This window comes from Hippichthys cyanospilos, chromosome 22 (genome assembly GCF_059441005.1).
Source record: "Hippichthys cyanospilos isolate Australia breed blue-spotted pipefish chromosome 22, RoL_Hcya_1.0, whole genome shotgun sequence".
Classification (NCBI taxonomy): Eukaryota; Metazoa; Chordata; class Actinopteri; order Syngnathiformes; family Syngnathidae; genus Hippichthys; species Hippichthys cyanospilos.
In genome coordinates this window covers 2,227,384-2,247,400 of record NC_142390.1, presented here as the reverse complement: position 1 = coordinate 2,247,400, position 20,017 = coordinate 2,227,384, and the positions used below count along the sequence as shown (strand labels likewise).

At 45.1% G+C, this 20,017-nt stretch overlaps 1 long non-coding RNA gene across 1 annotated transcript; it reads left to right on the top strand.

Annotated features, from left to right (window-relative positions):
• Positions 1 to 4,490: 4,490 nt before the first annotated feature.
• Positions 4,491 to 19,343, top strand: LOC148405391 (uncharacterized). The gene is made up of 2 exons (XR_015864287.1): positions 4,491 to 5,065; positions 17,134 to 19,343. It is a non-coding gene; the product is annotated as an uncharacterized LOC148405391 (long non-coding RNA).
• Positions 19,344 to 20,017: the final 674 nt, after the last annotated feature.

Genomic DNA, 20,017 nt, shown 5'->3' with positions numbered 1-20,017 from the left:
CTCTTTTCCCCGTTTTTTTTTTTTTGGGATGGTTTCTCCTTTCGTTTCAAAAGCGATTGAGTGTAAATCAACGTAAACACTGAATAACCATTGCAAGGGAAAATAATTTAAAAAAATGCAGAGGCACTAATAAAGATTTGTTACGAGCCCTCGTAGAAACGAATGCGCCGTTTCACATGAAATGAATGTTAAGCGCGGTCGACGTAAAGCGCTTCGCTTAACGGCATTATTCATGAACGGCGTGACGGCCGCGAGGCAGACGGACGGCCGCGTTAAATGCACCAATCGAGCGGCTGCCGTGGCGTGTGTACAGCGGTTTGAGCTCAAAATAGCGCCAAAATAAAAGCCTCGTCGTAAAGCTTGATTTATTCCTGTTGGAATCTTGCCCCTTTTGTTTACATTTAATTTTTTTAGCGTAAATAGCGTAAATATTCTCCTTTGTACTATATTTTTTTTATATTTTCTATTTAACACTTCATAATATGTTCTTGTTTATTCTTTCACTGTTTTTTTTTTCACGTTGTCGATTAGAGGAAATATGGATCAACATTTTTTGCTACTGAACAAGTGTTAGCGATGCAGTGATTAGCATTTAAAGCCTCAATAATGATTTTCAATTACGCCAAGCTAGAGAACCTAAGAGCCGATCTTATTGGCTGTTCATTTGTCAAACGCGCAAAGCTATTGCTGCTGCCGCCGGACAACCGAGTCATCAAACGCAACAGTCTTACGTGCGCTCAGGTACGTCAAATAAAACGCACGATTTAGCGTGTTTGAATCCCTCTTTGATTTGATATTTTTTCTTCACAGATGCCCCCAAGAAACGCCCAAATCAAAAGTGGAGCTGTTCTAATATCAGATTGAGGTAAGTAACATTGATGATGTCAAACCCGTTTGCGGGCCAGAATTGGCCCGCCGCCCTTAGGTTTGACACCACCGTTTTTTAATAATCTGAGCTTTGGAACATAATGCCAAAAGGATTTAAAAAAAAAAATAATTAAAAATTGTAAAAGTGATTCATCTTCATGTACTTTTTGGAAAATTTGCAAGTCCAAAAAGATCAAACCAAGTGTAAGTGTGAAAAAAAAAAAAAACTCATTTGATTTTCACACTTTTTCCCACCCACGTCAAACACCCACTCCAACCGTCCTTTCATTTAATGCACTTTAGCTATTTAACTTAAAGCGATGGAAGGAAAAAAAAGAAAAAAAGAATTCTGGTGAGCAATGACTTCTTAGCAAGTTAGCTTAAAAAAAAAACACGCACACACCTCCATCTGACTAATTATTGCTTCGACACACTTAAAAGAATGAAATTGATTTAATGTTCAAGTGCGATGAGAAATCCCTCGCGGCTCTTTAAATGGGCTCCGGCGCCACAGACACCGCCCACCTTTGGCGCCGTCAATTAGCGCCGCGACACTTTAGCAACGTCTTTGTGCTTGGCAATCACACCGCCGCATTTTCAGCCTCTTAGCATGACATTTCAACACATGCTATAATTAGCCTTCATGTATTATTCAGCTTTTGACGAGCGGCTGAAATTAGCACTGGTTTGTACTTTTTTTTTTTATATATCGCAAACGATGTTATGGAAATGTCATTGTTTATTAAATAATATAGTTATGTCTTTTTTTTTTTTCACATAAAAGCTGTCGCAGCTGCCACAACATCTCCAGCCACTGCTTGGAATTGTCAATCACCATGGCGACAGGTGCGTTGGTATGCACGCATGCCCCACCCCTTTGCGGCTTGTCTGTTTCCGCGGCAACCCACACTGAATCATAGATATAATAGATTAATAATTATGCGCGGTTTTGTGTGAAATTCAGACAGGAAAGAAGTATAACGCTAAGAGAGGCCGCTCCCAAACTTAAGTTTGATATTCTAGGAGTCGCCGATGCGATAACGATGCAAGTTGATGAGCTTGTCGTTACGCACGTTAAAGTCAAACGGCGTGTCTGTCGGGCGGCGGCTCCTTCCCATAATGCAACCGGTGGTGGGGTTTCATCGCGGCATTAAAAAAATGTCCCCTTGCCATTTGTCGCGCATGTATTAGCCTTTACATGATTGATTGAATTCTTGCTCTTTGTAATCCAAGAAAAAAAAGCCCAAGCAACTGCAAATGGGGATTACCCAATGAAGCGGAGCTAATTAGCGAGCGTTAGCATATGCAAATGAAGGTAGCTATCTTGTGTACAAAGCTGCACTGGCGGTAAACATGGCTTTAGCGCTTTTAACCACTTTTAAGTGCTTCATTTCCCGGTCAAATGCGCTGACGAAAAACGCTTTCTATGACCACTTGTGGTCGCTATTAGCTAGAAATCAGATGTTGACGTGAAATCTTTTGTCGTGTCAGACAACCAAAAAGACTGAGCAAATAAGATAAATCGGAGTAAATTCATGGTAAAACATCGGGTTTTCAATATGTCCAAAATTGACTATTTACAATTTTGAATGGCAGTAAATGAGCCTGACATGGGCTAAGTTTGAGGGTGTACTTTTCGAGCTCCCGTTTACAAGCATTTAGAAGGGACGGCAGCATGGCATATTGAAATTCGTAACCCCCCAGAGGTTAATAACACTAATTTAGAAAGTAAAATTATGCTCCACAAAATAAAACTAAAATTAGCACACTGTTCAATTAAACCTCCACGACCACAGGGGGCAGTCTACTCTTAGTGTTAAATATTATTGATTGGACTTTATTTTGACGATCGAGTATACATTTAAAATAGTTTTCACACTCTAAGCATGTTAGCTTATTAGTTACTTATGAAGGACATTAAAATATTTTTATGAAATGAATTTCATGAAATTTGTGGAAACGCTGTGCTGAGGCCGGAATGTATGGCGTGTGTTCTTGTGCTGTCTGGTACAAAGAGCTCAGCCTCCCGTTGCCACGGATACGCCGGAGATGTTAGATGCTTTCCGCGTTTTTATTTTTTTTCTCTTCAGTTCTTATGGCGACCATCATTGCCGTCTGAATGCACCTAATTTAACTCAAAATCAATAGAACAAAATCAAGGCTAAAAGGATGGCAGGCGCCACGGTTGCCGTGGAGATAGTCCATCTTGTCCTTCATCGCGCCACGAGATCCACCAAGGACATGGTGGCCACTTTTTTCCCCCCGCGGTTCCCTGGGGGCGAAGTAGCCGTTTGACACGTCAGACGCAAGCCCAGTGAGTGCGTTTCAAGTTCAAGGTGTCGGCGGAAAGCTCCTGGCTCCACCATTAGATCGCCGCCGCGTTTTCATCTCCCGCCACTAATTATGTTGACGACAAACCCAACAGACGCCGCGCCGTCCGCCGAGCGTTTACCCGCCAGGCCCGCCGTTTCCTGTCTGACATCATTTGCGGCCAATTAGGAAGTTTCTTTTTTAATCAGGCGCCTGTGCAGACGTCCCTTTTCAACAGTACCCCGTGGAGCCAGATGATTGGGCGCCGGGAGGATCGGACCTCGCCCTGACGGCAGTTCAATATAACGATGGAAGCTCGTCGTGGTAGCTAGGCCACACAATGGCGGACACATTGTTGGCGTTGTTAGCAACGGATGCTCCCAAACTAATTTTCATCAGGCTTCCGATTGGTTGAAAAGGCCCTATGATTTGGTTGTTTTTCAAGTATATTGCGGTTATGTTTTTTGGCCTCCGGGCTTCAAGTTTGACACCTGCGCTTTAAGTAAATGTAATTAAACTCATATCTTAAGGACCTACTGTTTATGAAAAAAAACAACATAGCTGGTTATATTTGGGAGTATTTTTATAAAACTTGCTGTGATGTTTTTAATTTATTTGTTTCATGACCCCTGAATCAGTGCCTTGTGCCCCCCCCACACACACACTGCAAAGAATGAGCTGTTTGAGGGGAAAAAATGCTTCACGAGATGCTTTTTCTAAAAGAAACTGCCTGCTCCGAAAGAATACAGTCCAGTGGCAAGCATATTTTGCTGGGAGTTTTTGCAGTACACACACACAAACGCGCACACACACACTTGACCGCCACGTGACCGGACGCCACCAGCTAGCATGCCAACTTGGCCCACACGGCTTCTGCACAGCATGCACAACTGTACGTGTCAGCATGTGTGTGTGTGCGTAAGACACTTTAGGTGGGATGTGCTGATCTCTCACACACACACACACACACTCACACAGGCGTCCTCCAGAGCCAGATGAAGCAGCAGCAGTCACAGGGGTTTTTGTTTTAAGAAGAAGTCACGCAAGCTTTATCGATTTATATGTTGTTTTTTTCCTCCATAGGGTTAGTGTTATAAACCCCGCCCCCCAGAAATCTGTTCCTCCATACTGGCAGCAGATGTCTGGGCTGGAGGCGCCCAAGAGCAAGCACGGCGGCGCCGTGGTGTACGATTGAGCGTTGAATATTGTTTGCAAATCAAATGTGCCGTTGCCTCGGGGCGGGGCCTCGCTCGGATGTATGACGAGGGGGGGACAAGTGCTTATGCCTGGATGGACGGACCAATAAAATCAGGGTATATATGTTTATAACTTTAAAAAAACAACTTCAAATGTATTCGCCATATCATAAAAAAGATCTGCTCAATTGTATATACAAAATCATCTCGCGGCCCCCTTTGCGGGAGGCAGGGACCGTAAACATACTTCCTAGAAGACCTTCAAAATAAGGCGTACGTACTGTATAAATAATTTCTCAGATGACACAAATAACACATTTTTAGAAACAAAAAAGTTTTCATCAAGCGTCGGCGTTTTGTGTTACTTCCTGGAATCCCCACCCACGGTTAACATTTAGAATTTTACCCCGAGGCTTCCTGATTAAAGTGAAAAACAGTCATGCTGTTATCGGTGATCATCGGGAGGAAGGATGCTAACAGATGTTAGCAATTAGCGCGAGCGTGTTTGATTGGGGAATAAATCACAGCGGAGGGTGAGAGGAAAGCGCGTACACACACACACAAAGGGGTGTGGCCTATGCTTGTATTCCATTTTTTTTTTTTTTGTCTTTTTCTTCCACATGCTGGACATGACTGAGCGATTCTGAGGGCCGAAGAACCGCAGCTGCGGATGACAACATGTCCATAAAAAGGTAAGAAAGAAAAAGCGTACGAGACGCTGCCTTACTAGGCCGCGCTCTCGTTTTCGGTGGCGTGACCTTTCGCAAGTGCAGCTGAGGTTTAAGACAGCCACCTACTGTGTGAGTATTATCGTGTACAAGACCAAAAAAAAAACCTGCTTGGCACTCTGGTTGCCATGGCAGCCAGCTAACTACCTTCATCAACTCTGAGATTCTGTGCTAATGCTACGAAGGGGAATTCAATAGGAACGTATGCAAATGAACAATACTCGACAGCTTTTTTTCTTCCCTGATGTGCCAGAATTAATATTTTTTTTATTTCACCATTTGAAATCAAATCCACCATTGTCAGTTCCGCACCTTTCACACGAATTAAAAAGAAAAATACTCGTGAGTCGTCATTGTAGGTGCCAAAAATAGTCCACAGTCACAAGATAAACGATAAAATGAGCGCAATTTATTTTGAAAATAGAAAACTCAGTACCGACTGATATGATCTGAATGTATGCTACAAGCTGGAGAATATAGAACATTTTTGGACGCGGACGTACGACAGACGATCAATGGTCGCCCTTGAATACGCCCCCCCGCTTTCAAATCAATCGATGGCCCACAAAAGGCCGCCGTGGCGACGGTCCGCATCAAAGCCCGACTTCCTGCGGCTAATCAATCTCTTTGGCCGACCGTTGAGACGATTGCCTTTGTTATCCCAACAAAACGGCGTTCGCCGAATGTATTGTGACGCTTCGCGCCGCGCAGCTGCTGCGGGCGTATTGATCGGTTTCCTGTTTTTGAAAATCTCGCGCCGCAACAAAAGGCCGTCAGAAGAAATCGTCAATTACTGTACGTAACCCGAAAGAATAGGTTCCTCCGTACGTAAGGCCGAGAGTGTCCGAGGTCACCTTGGACGCGCTCGGATTAAATATCTCATATCAGGGATTAAGCGCCATCTTGTCCATAAACTGCGAGGAAGTGAAAAGGCACACACACAAAGGAGAAGCTCATGTAATGTGTGTGTGTGTATATAAACATGCTATATATTTAAAAGGTTATGCGTTTGCGTGAAAAAATATATATAGTGTACTTTTAACCCCCCCAAAATAGTTCCATAGTTGCTTGCATAAAAGACTTCCAACGTACGACGTCTATAATGTTGGAAAAATAAATATACGGCACGATCTCATCCGCAATTATCCAATTACAGCCTGCCCTGCTGTCATCTTACTTAATTGCTCAATTAAATTGACTTTAATTGAATTTCCCATTTGACTTTGGGGACTCTTTAAAGTCATCGGATGGAAGGAGGGGGGGGGGGGGGGAGAAAACAAACAGGCGAAAAAACCAAAAAGACATCTTGGGATAATGAGACCGGAGGCAAGTGGACGACGGTGCGCCTCCCTCTCGTCCTGACCCCCGCCCGGCGCACCCGCCAAACTCATTCCATTACACTTTGGTAATTTCATGTTTGAGAGATTTTACTGCGTGACCACAAAAGTTGACCGGCGCCCCCAAATGGAAACGCTAAGGCCAGATTGCAAAGCCGCGACGGCAAATTGGATATTTTTATAAACCTCCTCGGGCTTACCAACATTATTAATCAAAGTGGGCGAGGACCTCGCACGTGTCTACAGCTTGTAAGGGACAAAAACCGAACCGAGTCGAGTCCAATTATCCGAGAGGGACGCGATTGAATGCGGCTCTTTTCGGGTCTCGTCCGCACACGTGCTAGAAAACTCCCCCAAACCATAAAGGAACGTCCGAGTTCCGCTCGGCGATAAGCGCTCAGCGCGTCCCCGAGCGCGAGGCGGAACACGTGAAAAGATTAGCTCCTCGATGTCCGATCGAAGGCGGCTCGTAAGCGCCGCTCTGATCCGACGAATCGATCGATAAATCCCGAGTCGGAGGAGGCCGGGCGAGGCCGGGAAGTTGGAGAGGGAGGTAGAGTCCTGGCCAAAGTTACCCCGTAAAGGTAAAAGAATCGGAATGCCCTTTTCGGTCCCGAGATAAAGAAGCGTAATGTCACTTTGCGCCTTATATAAGGAATCGATACGGCCCTATCTCCTCCGCCCGTTTCTATCCCGCTAACCAATGTTGACATTTGGCTCAAAGTCTATTGATTTACGGCGAGGACGGTGTAAAACAAACCGGTCTCGAGGTTGGGACTTTCACTTAAAGAGCTATACTTTCTCATCAGGCATGAAAAAGAGGATCAGGGCGGGCAATCAATGGCGCATAGTGGACTGGGCTGAATCACGTCAAAGAGAAAAAAATAAATAAATAAAAAGGAAACGACATGGCGGATAAATACTTTCAAGGACAAATTTCTCAAAGCGCGACTTCATAATTGAACCTCTGGGCGGCTTTAGAAAGTGGAAATATTTCACGGACGGGAGATCAAGAAAAGCCGCACAAAAGCAAGTTCGACTTCTTTTCTGACGCTTTCACACCGGTTTTTTTTTTATTCACTCTTGACTCGGGTCGCGGGGGTTCATTTTGCAACTCCGCAGCAAAGGCCTTAGTGATTTTTTTGGAAAGATATTCAAGTTGTTGAAAGGACGCGGTTCCACGACCGAAAGTATGGACTCGGTGAGACTTCAAGTCAGATTGAAAACAGTCCAAATCCCGTTCCCCGATCCGGTCCTGTTTTACCGAATCGTAACCTTCATCGCTGTCCCCCGAGGCTACCCGGAGAGATTCGACTCGATCGCTTTCCAACTCGGAAGGGTTAAATTTGCGATAAAACAAACAGCGTGAGGGGGAGGAGGAGGCGGATCATTAGGGAATATGCAAATGAGGACATGAATACAGATCAGCCTGAATACATTTACTTCTCCGTGCCGCTGATGAAGTGCTGTTGTTTCTGCGAATTTGCGCCGCTTTCGCCGACGACCGTTTGGAAACGAGAACCTTTTTGGATTCTTGCGAAACCCGCCGACGTCATTTTCGTCGGGTTACTTCGGAATACTGATGACTGATAGTTTTTGCGGGGTGATTAGCTGTGATAATGACTCGCATCCACACCTGTCAGCGGCAAAGACAACAAGCGTGTTATACAGAAAGCCATTAGCATCCGCGTCGACATCTACTTCCTGACTGAGCGATATAATTAGGCCTGCGCTAACAATGTAGATTAAGACTAATAGAGTATATGGTATACACGACACGGGGCGAGATCTGCTGCGCAAGGAAAAAAAAAATACAACGGTGATATAAAGGACCTCCTCCGCCCGGGAGCGTCGCATAAAAGTCCCTAAATAATTGATATATCCCGCGCTTTAATCGTTGTATAATATAGAAAAGAGCCGTCGCACCTTAGGGGGATTTGGAACAGCCTGTCGCATGAAGAGCTCCAACGAATGCCGACTTGACACCTGCCTGACAGATTTGGGTTAGACTGACAGGGATAATGACTCCGTTAGTGATTGGTGGTTGAGTTTCAGACCAGTTGCAGGGACGCGCGGATAACCGTTTCACGTCGCGCGTCCCGGAAAGGCCATGATTCTCATCCGGACTTGATGAACGGCTCCCGCGAAAGGTCAAAAGCACCTGACCTTCACACCGCCTCTCCTTAATCTTTGTGGAAAAGGTCGTCGGGTCAAAAGGCGGTTCCCTTGGGCGTGACGGTAAAAAATGCTGACGTACAGTACATACAGCCACAGACACACTTTTAGAAGTGGGGTTTTTTTTCATTTTTAAAATGTTCCTGGGTGGATTATTTTGTCGCAGAAAAAAAATTAGGAAACTTTGGTTTGTTTCATAATTAAGCACCTTTTTGTTCCGATAACTTCCGAATGTTGGCAAATTCGCTTCGTGATGAGATCATGCTTTATGACCCTAAATGATTTTCAGTTTACGGCATAACAGTATAAGCATCTTTTTAAAGAGAAATCTTTGTATTTTCAAAAACATTTGCATACTGCGCGATGCCTTATTGAAAAACATTGCGCTTTTTTTTTGTGTGGGAGATGAACGTATCAGTGGCATCTCCGTTCATTTCGATGGCGGGCGAGGATTTGCGATGTGCGCTCGGGGAATGAATCGAATCTCTATCTCAAGGTACCACTGCGCAGTACGCGCAGGCTTGATTATTGATTTCAAATACGCTCACGCCTGCCTGTCATAATTCCATATGCTCGAATCGAGAAGTCAAGTGGCGGGAAAAAAATAGGGCGCGCACTTGGCACGCTGTGTCAATTTATGAATAAATCAGCCGACATGCTGTTACACTAGCCCGCAGTTAAAACACACACCGGCAGTTTTCCACCCGCCCAAACAAACAATAAATGTTACATGCTAATGTCGCTAACAGATGGCCGCGCACTTCTCTATAAAGCCGCATTGAAAAACAGGCATGCTTTTCCACAAGAGCTTTGGGATAAATATTCATGTTCAAGTAGAGCCAGGTGAGGCGTCAAGGGCAGCGGCTGGGGATGTCATTTATAATTGAACACCCGGAAAACGGGGAAAAACTCGCCAAGATGTGGAAAAAGGACGTCATGCGTTGAGCTTAACTTGTGTCCGATCCTTTGCGCAACAAATGGAGTGTTTTCGAGCGTCGCGCGGCCAACGTGAAACGAGGCCACGAATGGAATGGGGGTTTTGAAAATCGGCGAGTAAAGTCCCCGGAAATCAGGTGTGAGATGCCTAGGGATAAAAAAAACAAAACAAAACAAAACAAGATGAAAACCAACAGGGAGGAAGTAGATGACAGATGAGATGGATGGGGAGGAACGAGAAGGCGATATTGAAGGAGCTCTGCCGACGATCATTTCCCGCCGGTGCACCGCGTCACGTCCATATCCGCCGGCGCTAATGGGAAATCCCCCAAGACGTGTCGGGGAAGAGGAAAATCTGGGGAAATATGTTACCAACTTCTTCCATCACAGCAAATATTACATCACGACGGATGTGGTTATTGTTAGCGCAAAATACTGTGATCAAATTGTATGTATACATATATATATATATAGATAGATAGATAGATAGATAGATAGATAGATAGATAGATAGATAGATAGATAGATAGATAGATAGATAGATAGATAGATAGATAGATAGATAGATAGATAGATAGATAGATAGATAGATAGATAGATAGATAGATAGATAGATAGATTTTTTCCACGGGTGTTATGTCACCCGAGTAGACAGACGCAAAAACAGACAAATAAAAGCAGCAAATCAGTCAATAACGTAAAACTGGGACAGATAGCAGCCATCGCGGCGGTTAATAAATTCCACTGCAACGGGTTTTAAAAAAAAAAAGAAAAGGCTGCCGCCTGCCAGTGACCAAGATTGAATTTTTTATTTTTTTTGGCGTGTGGGGGGAGGGATAGAGGAGACGCGTGCATGTCGGGAGGGGGGGTTATCATTGTTTAAAACACAATCGCTCCCTCGCAGGATTTGAGGTGTCGAAAAGATGATGGAGAAAGAATAAGGAAGCCTTCAATCTGACAATATAAAGCCTATTCGGCAAAATTCAAATATTGCTACAATATTGCCGCGGCGCTGTAAATATGGGACATATCACATCCACTATGGGCCATGCGAGAAGTAGCAGAGATTCTCAAAATGGGGTCCGCGTACCCCTAGACTGTAGGTGGTCAGTGAAATCATTTGCGGTTATTAATAAAAATCAAATTGCAGACACAAAACACATCCCGACGGATTTCGAAATTGCTACGTTTTTAAAAATAGATTAAACTGATTGAATTGATTAACGCAAAGATGTAAGATTGTCCTGTTGTTTTTTGTTTGTTATTTTTTATGTGCGTTTAACAACGGTAGTTTTAAACGCGTGCTGTGGAACCCCAATCCCGGGGAGGCTCCGTCTCGTATTTTTAAGGCAATTATAATTTTAGATGGGAGCTTGCGTAACATCTGGCGAGTTTTTCCAGCGAGAACTTTTTTGAGAGGTATGCAAATGCCATCTATGCATCGGGCGTTAAACACTGCTTATTTGTATAATGACTGCGTTCGCCACAACGAGGGAAAGTCCGGATGGGAATTGTGTCTGCGGATCACTTGAGTGAAATATTCATGACATTGTGCTACATATTATAACAGGACCAGAGAAGTAAGGGGAAGAAAAATGTTTCCGCTTTTAAGAAGTTTGGGGGAAAAGGGGGCAATTATTTTGGAATCCTCCAGTGCTCTTGAAACTTTTCGGGTTTTAGAACTTTACTGTCACAGCAAGACCCGAATCGGTTGACAAAGTGGATTAGGGACAATTCCAAATTCTTATATCAGTAAAGTTCCCTTTTTTTCCGCGTTGAAGATCTTAGAATTTGAATCGTTTCGTTTTTGTGGGCCTCAATAACCGTAAAAGTATTTTACTTGATATACAATATAGAAAAGTAGAGTAATTTTGTCATTTTACACACTACGAACTACCTGGTGGCGATTCAGTATTTCAGCGCCCTATCAAGGCTTTTTATTCACAAAATCCTGAGCTGTGGCGCAAACTAAATAGCCCGCGTTAATAAATTCAGGCATGAGCGAAGCACATCCCATAACCAGGTGACAGACGCTCACAGACAGTTGGTGGCGGTGAACGGAATCGCAGACCTGTGTAATTACAATCAATAATTCATTTTGCCGTTTTCCGCCAGCGCTTCCATTCAAACAAGCGGCGGCGCCAGCGTGAGGCCTTCCGTACCTATTCAGCCGTGCCGTAATTGGACGAGGGAGCTTTCCTCTTATTTCTCTGGAACTCGCCAAAATCTCATCAGCTAAACGCGTGTGTAAAGTGGAAGGAGGGACACTTTCCTCGGGGTAATTGTCTTCCGACTCGCGCGTGAAGTTCGGGTAATTTGGGAATCTTTTTTTGCGTGCGTCGCAAGGTTGTTGAGTGCCGCACGTCGTGAGTGCGTGATGTTATTTACGGGCGCCATTCGCGCGGCAGACATGTAATAGTGACAATGGATATTGGCTGCTCGGATCAAGTAATGGATAGGGACTCCAAGCTGATAGATTGTTGGACTTTGACACATTATGAAAAGGAAAAGACGTCTCGTCTCGTCTCCTTCAGCCCTTCGCTTGCATAGCAGTGTCGTATGTGTGGAAACGCTGCCATCCGGTGGTCGCAGTTATCACTACGGTGTTTAATTGGCTTATATTAGTAAGCTTTTGTCAAAGGTGTCAGCTACCCTCTCTAAAAAACAAATTTGATGAGAATTGTATTTATTATTGTTATTACTGTTTTAAAAGAAGAGAATTTCCATCCATGGCACTTAAAGATTTCATATAATATCAAATTATGTAAACGCAAATGAAATGGAGACAATTTTAATGCATTGAATGCAATCGGGACCCCGTATCTGCAGGCTTTGCGGTTCTTTCATTCCTGAATGCGTTCAAGTATCTGATTGGTGATTACAGTAATTGGATATGGCGCCACCTGCTGCTGTGGCATGCAACTAATTGGGGAATTTAACCTCGCTTGCGATGGGGCGGAGTTCTAAGCCTAAATCTGATACTTCAAGCGCAGCGGGGCCTCCGGTATTGCTCATCAGAGCTGCAGTCAGACTCGTCATCGCCATTTTGACTTGATTGATCGGAGTCGCCGCCGCCGCCGCTGTCAAGCGCGCGAAACGGCGTCTCTTTAAGAATCCCGCCGAGCGTCGGGCGTAAGATTGCTCGGGGATGCCGCCGGGATCACGGCTAGCTAAAACTTAGGCAACGGCGGCGCGGTTCTATCCGTGGGTGTCAAGCGTGGAGATAATGACGCCGGTGAATGGGCTCCACTGTCACCCTGCCATTCCCGCCTCGCCGGCTGGGATTTAATGTGACACTGAAAGCGATCGAGGCCCTCCGCCTGATAGTAAAAAAGCACGCCTGGATGGAAATGAGATTGTCATGTGTCAGCCGCGCACATCAGACCCGCTGCAAGACTGACACAAGTAACGATGACGGGCGAGAGAAGCCCGTACTCAAAAGCCTCCGCGTTCTTATCGGAAAACCACAACGACAGTACGCCGCGCCGTCCCGACATCAATCACTGCAGGTTAGCGGTCAGGGCACAGCTATCCATCTTGGGCATGGCGTATAATTGTGGCATTATGTTCCAAATTATGGAAATTCCTTTGATTTTTTTTTTTTTTATGATATCGTAAAAGAATCAATGAGGAAAAAATACCAGGGAGCTGAAATTTCCAGCAACAATTTGGACATTTCTATGTAATTACAAACTTAAGAAAGTTTCACTGGCTCACTTGAATCCTATCGTCGGCATTTATGCAGGAAAAAGAAAAGCGCGCCCATCTTAACACCACGAGGATTTCAGGTATCAGTCTTAAGACCCGCAGAGGCCAAAGATGGCAGCGTTGACCCTCTCGGAGGCCGATAGCGCCGCAGCCAGGAAATTAGCATGACAATAAATCAAGTGTGGGAAAGGCAGCAGTCAGAGTAAAGGTGGGGCCGCGGAAGGCCATGGATTTTCTGCCTCGGGAGGCGACTTGCTGTCAATCAGACGCCCGGAGATAACTTCACCCACACACATATACGCCCACGTGAGCTAATAAACTTGCATGTAGCACAGACACGGCCGCACTTTCATTAAGGCGATCCAAAATAGGAAGTCATCGACTGCGGCCAAGTGCGCTGACGGCGAGCTGATCCATATTGATGAGACACACACACGCGTATATATATATATATATATATATATATATATATATATATATATATATATAAATTTTATTATCCCTTACATGCCATATTTTGCTCATTATTTGCTTATGTAATTCTAACATGTAATTATTACCGCTTTTGATGCGTTTTTATAATTTAATAATAATATTTCTCAGGGTTTAGTAGCGTTTTGGGGGTTTTAGAACGGATTAGGCTATTTCCATGTAAAAAGCGGCTCTACTCATGAAAGATTCCAGCTCCGAAAATACTTGGGGAACAAATTAGTTTTGTACGTAGAAGTACCGTTGTTAAAAAGTAAATTCTTGAAAACGTAATAAATCATGTTTGCTTTGGTTGTTTCCATACCAAGTATTGAGAAAACGCTGCGAGTATAGACTTGTCTTTGAGTGCGCAAACAGACACCGACGGCCGCAATAATCTGATAACAACACAATACGTGATACGGCCATATCAATATTTTGCCTCACACCGAGTGCGCAAATAGGATTTGGAGCAAACGTAGCAGCGGGGGCTTAAAAACGGCGTTGCGGATGTGTCACCTGATGAAAAATGAGCTTTCCTCGCTCCCGACAGCCTCGGGGATGGACGGGGAATTTTGGGATAATGCGGCCTGATGCGTCGCGGCTCGTCGGCCTCCTGACTGGCTGCCGAAAAAAAAAAAAAACGTAAAGCGGTCCAACGCCTGAAAAATGGCTTCCTATAGAGTACTCAAAGATGCACGCTCGCCCGACTCCTCGCAGAAAGGCTTCCGTCACATGCGCGGCGCGATATTAGTGCAAGGAAAGAGATGATTAATTGAAAGGCGGCCGAGTCACATGGACACATCACTTCTCTGCAGTCACGCCATGCGCGGCGCATCGGAATTCATCACCGTAAGGGTAATTCGATTTTTAGCCCGGCGCGCGCTTGCGTCGCCATTCCGCTCCTCGGGTGAGGTCACCGTCGCGAAATCCCGGCGACGGGGAAGACGCCGGCGGCCGGAGGATCCTTCAAGCGCCCGCTCCTCGGTTATGGATGAGGCAACTAATGAAGGATGGGTCTTGGGTGATTATCACACGCCGGCTCAATTATCACTCCGGAGCCCGCCTATTGTTCGTCCGGCTCGCGCCCGCTAAGTGGAAGTTCGTACATTCCGCGTTTTGCATTAGCGCGCATCAATTATGCAGGGTGGCGGCAATTACATATTTATGTATTCTGATAATTACATTTTTAATACGGCAGATGTCGGCTTCGCTTATTGCACTTAATGAAAATGAATGACGGAGCACTTTGCCGTGGCGCATGGGCGGGTTCGGAACGCCGCGTCTCCGTTATTGATTAGTGGCACTTAGACAACACACTTGTAATTTTATCACGGGCGCTCGCGGAGAATTTGCATAATTAAAAGCAAAATGGTTTCTGTGCATTAATCCCCAGCATGTGCTTGTTTTTCTTTTATTAATGAGCCAAGAGCGGCGCATACCCGTAGTAGCTATAGAGGAGCTACTTCATAATGCATCATTAGCCAGGCGCCGAATTGCTCCTCGCATAAGTCGAACAAACTTAAAATGCGTGAAGGGTGGGAAGTGGAACCGTATCATTTATACAAGTTACTTGTATGGAAGAATTTTACCAAATTGTCGGTAATTATACAAAATGGTGGATCCATTTTTATTTTTTTAGCCACTGAATAGGAGATTGAAGTCCAAAAGCGGTCCACCCGAGGTTGTATTTTGGAATGAAAGTGCTACGTTAGCAAACTTCAAGAACCTTTTAGAAAAGTAAGTTTTCCTAGGTCGGGCCTATTAAAAACCACTTTGGCTGACCCCGTGCCTATTAAAAACCACTTTGGCTGACCCCGTGCCTTGAACCTCTCGGGACTACACCCGACATCATCGCCCGACTTCCCTCATTTGACGCTCCAGCAGAACATCATCAAGAATGCAATTTAGCTGCGCAAGAGGAGCATTTGAAGGCTTACAGGAGGATTCTACTCATGTTCAATCTAAATGCAGATTTCATGAAGCTCAACTGGCTTTCCGGGAAGAAAAAAAAAAAAAACCAGCCGGCGGGAAATAAACTCCCCTCAATAGTAAAATAAAATAATAAATAAACCCTTCAGTTCTATTTAGCTACTTTACAGGTGAGATGACCAGTCTTGTATCGATTAATGGCACTGCTTCTGCGAGCACGCGTTTGGATTTAAAGCGACTGGAAACGAGCGGGGCGCTAAATGAAATGAAAAAATGCGAGAGGGCGTCGTGACATTCACGCATTTTATTCACACACACACTCAAGCGGAATTCCTTCACTGACAGTGCTTTAAACCCGGAGTGCGCCTGCATACTAATGTCATGCAAATAGAGCCAAAGGTCTTTGGACTCGAAAGCAACGCTGCCATTAGGGACTTGAAAATTACAAAAAGAAATGCCTGACTCCAAAACAAAACTACCATTATTATTTTTGATCATCAAATGATCATTTACCGGATAAGTGGTTCACAATTTGATTTTCTGCAGAGGGTTTCTGCCATGGCAGGATCGGTGTTGTTTTCTCATTAAGAGCACATCAACTGGAACATGAATGTGTTGCCTAATTGTGCTATAGTGACTCTTAAAAAACTGTATGTATTTTCTTTCCTTGAATCAAGCAGTAAAATGTTCTTTTAGGTACTCAAAACGAGATCCAGTCATGCGGCCATTTTGACCGTGACGCCGACCAATAGCGGAGCAGCATTGTCGCGACGTAAGCGGTGATAGATGTGTCGTAAGCCGAAAGAAACGGTGTAGAAAGGGGACCAAAAAAACTTGCGTATTCTTGATTTTTATTATTAGTTTTGCGGGTGGGCGTCGATGACGGGAGCGAGCCACCGGACTGTCTGACGGATTGAGAAGGGGCGGGGCCCCAGACAAAAAAGTCAAACGACAAAGAGACGCGGAAATGCCAAACGGCCGTGTGACAAACGACGAGGCGGCGTCCGAGCAATTCAGCCGCGCGATATTTGTGCAAAGCGGCTTTAACGCGGCGGCGGAAACGCGCATTCAATATTCATGACATGCGTCTCGGCCCGGCTCCTCGCGAGCCGCTGACGGACCGGCTTATCATTGTCGCGGTCGTCAATCCGCCGGTCCTGACAAGGACGGCGAGGACGTTCAACGGTAGAAAAGAGCGGGCGCCAGGAAACTGTCGGCCAAATTCAAACGGGACAAAAATACGGGACGAAAAGGCGCGCGCTAAATTAGGTAAACAAGCATCTCATCAAAAGCCAGAAGAACTTTGAATCAGAAGACGAGACCAATCCCGCTCCACAAACACCCGCCCTCGCGTCGGCGCGGCATCTTTGCTGTTGCCGTGGCGACGCTCCGGCGCCCAGCAGCCGCGGCGGTAAGCGGATGGGTGAGCCGAAGTCGTGTTTGTGGCCTTGATTTTTGTTTTTAATTGTTTGTCAGCTTTTCCACAGGTAAAGAGCTTAACGTCACAGCGGACACATGTCAACTCAAGCTAAAGCCGCCCGAGGAAGTCGTTAACATGCCCATTGGAATTCTTCTTATGTTCTAATTAAACCAGAGTTCTCCTACGACCAAAAGAGGACACCTTAGTTGGATTTTTCTGATCTACACTGTCAATCGCTCGTCTTGTCTTCGGGTCCTGTTTTCCCGTCCCGACTCCGCGCGGCAGAAACACGCCAATGGATGGCAGCTCTACTCTGCGTGCCAAAGGACCTTTGGAATTTTTGGCACCTGGAAGCGCCCCCGTGCAGGGGGTTGCTGCTACTTTCCGCCGGGGAACCAAACAAGCGAGAAATTGATGGATGAGTGGGCTCTCCATTTCCCAAATCACATCCTGAGGAGCTTAAGTGCAGGAGAGGGGATGAAAATAACAGGACCGGACTTCTTCGCTGGTATCAATCAGCCCGCCGCTCGCTCCTGATGGATGGCTTCAACCACTATCCATAATTACCCGCAGCCGAAGCGCAGAGATGCCACGATAGGAAGTCCTTCCACTCCGGGACGGCATCCATTCTCCGGCCCGGTCACCTCTCGGCAGGGGGGGGTGTCAAATGCTGCTTTTGTTTTGGTCAGCGTTGGGGCTGATTGCCAGGCAGCTATATTGAGAAATGCAACATATCCGCATGGGGAGAACGTAGAAGGACTGCACTAGTGCATTTCTACTGCGCTCCAAAGCAGCCTGTCTGAACCCGTTCTTTTTATATGATAGCACATTATTTACTTTTATGTGAAGTTTAATCAATTGGCAGTCAAAATGTCCGTTTCGGTCATTTCAAACTGAATTTATTCCAATTTTTGGACGATAGGTAACTGATACTGATACTGATAACTTCTAAATGCTTGCAAATGGGGAGTTGAGAGGTCCACCCTGCAGGTGTCAAATTTAGCCCATGTCAGGCTCATTTACTGCCATTCAAAGTTGGAAATATTGCCAATTTTGGACATATTGAAAACCTGAAGTTTTATCGTGCATTCCGCATGTTTACAATTTAAAACAAATTCTAAAATAAAAATAATAACACAGATGCGGCCCCAAATTACCGGCAGAGGCGCCCACGTAGTCCACCGGCAGCCTTTTAACGTTCGCGCCGTTATTTGATGTGAGTTAACAACGCTGATCAAATAACCCGCCAACGCCAGCAGGAGAGAAACCAAATCTTGGACCTTCGGGGATCCAAACAGGACCGGCGGAGGAGCGGCAAAGGAAATTCAATCAAACGGAACACCGCTAGGACTCGCGTACGCTGATAATATCTACTCACCCCGTTTTTGACAACAAAGAGTGCATTAAAGTCCAAACGGGTGCTTATATGGGATTAATATGATACGAAAAATGTTTGATGTGGTTCTGATTTCCACAAAGGCAGCGCTTTGACGGACCCGTTTCAGTCAGCAGAAAACAAACTGTCAGCATGAGTTTGCCGCGGCACCAAACAAACGTCCGCGTCTCGAGCTCATTAGGCCTAATCAAAGCTAGCAAAGTGACGCCCGCGTTGTGGGAGAAAAAAACAAAAAATCCCTTACTTAGCCAAAATAGGCATTAGCATGGAGCTATTTGTCATTATGAACAAACATGAAATCTAGACGTATCATTTGCAGGGGCTTGTCATGCACGAAATATCTTTTTTTTTTTCATAATGAACAAAGAGTGATTTCCAGAGAGAGAGAAATTGCGGCGATGAATCACGCTAGGGCGATTTCACCAGTTAATGGGACATTCTTCAGGTGCGCTCGGCAGACCAAAACCCGGCGCGGATTCGCGACCGGGAAGACGTCGGAGTCCTTCGCTCCGTGTTAGTGCCGCCTCCGCGGATTTAGTGGGTCAAGGGGAGTCGAGTGCGGCGGGATGGCACGAGCGCGGCGGGTGCCGAGACAAGGTCGGGCCAAGGGCGGAGTTAGACCAAAATCTCTCCAGACTCCCGCCGGCGCATCGCTGCCGTTTCGGCGAGGTCGGCGAGCCCGTTGGGTTTGCGCTCCGGGACGGGAAAATGGTCTTGAAAAAGATGTTTCTGTGAAGAGCATCTCAGCGATGTGTTGCCATGATGATCTGTTTGTTTGTTTTTTGGTAAGCAAGCTCCGCTTCACGTCTTCCTTGTATATTTTTTTTGTTCTCTGAAGAAAATAAAGCAAATTAAACCTGTAAAACTGAAGCTTGAGTGAAGGCGCTGTGAATTTGCCGCATCCGGTCCAGGTATTAGCCATATCCCAAATCCAGATATTAGTCTGATCCCAAATCCAGATATTAGTCTTATCCCAAATCCAGGCATTAGCCACATTTCATTGGGATCAGACTAATATCTGGATATGGGATATGGCTAATATATGGGATATGGCTAATATCTGGATTTGGGATCAGACTAATATCTGGATTTGGGATCAGACTAATATCTGGATATGGGATATGGCTAATATCTGGATATGGGATATGGCTAATATCTGGATATGGGATATGGCTAATATCTGGATTTGGGATCAGACTAATATCTGGATTTGGGATCAGACTAATATCTGGATATGGGATATGGCTAATATCTGGATATGGGATATGGCTAATATCTGGATTTGGGATCAGACTAATATCTGGATTTGGGATCAGACTAATATCTGGATTTGGGATATGGCTAATAACTAATTAGTTATATGGCTAATATCTGGATTTGGGATCAGACTAATATCTGGATTTGGGATCAGACTAATATCTGGATTTGGGATATGGCTAATAACTAATTAGTTATATGGCTAATATCTGGATTTGGGATCAGACTAATATCTGGATTTGGGATATGGCTAATAACTAATTAGTTATATGGCTAATATCTGGATT